Source organism: Zosterops lateralis (genome assembly GCF_965231275.1).
Source record: "Zosterops lateralis genome assembly, chromosome: 1".
Classification (NCBI taxonomy): Eukaryota; Metazoa; Chordata; class Aves; order Passeriformes; family Zosteropidae; genus Zosterops; species Zosterops lateralis.
The window spans coordinates 105792648-105793067 of record NC_139762.1 but is presented as its reverse complement, the minus strand read 5'-3'; positions in this window follow the sequence as shown (position 1 = coordinate 105793067).

The following is a 420-nucleotide window of genomic DNA, read 5'->3' as shown; positions in this document are numbered from 1 at the left end:
GTTTACACTCCCCCGCGCGTGACGCGGCACGGCCCGCCTTAAAGGGCCCGGGACAGGAGCGGGGCTGCTGGGAGAGACTGGGAGTGGGCCGGCGGGGCTGAACGCCAGCGGGTGAGAGGTGCCAGTGAGCTTAACTAATGAAAATAGAAACCTGGGAAGCTGCCAAATCCGCTTCAGGAAAGGTGTGAATGCCGGCAAGGTGGTAAAAAAGAAACACGTGGGATGAGCCTGGAGTTATTACAATGCAGGACCATATTGCAAACATTTAGGAGCGCGCATATTAGAGGAGGAGAATAAGGTGCCAGGGTAAGCTCTGACTCTAACCTGTGTCACTTGTCAAGGCACCCCTCTAGCTGGGAGGATTTATTCTGCTTTTAAAAGCAAACCATTTTAAAGTGGACTTTAAAATGGTTAGGTACG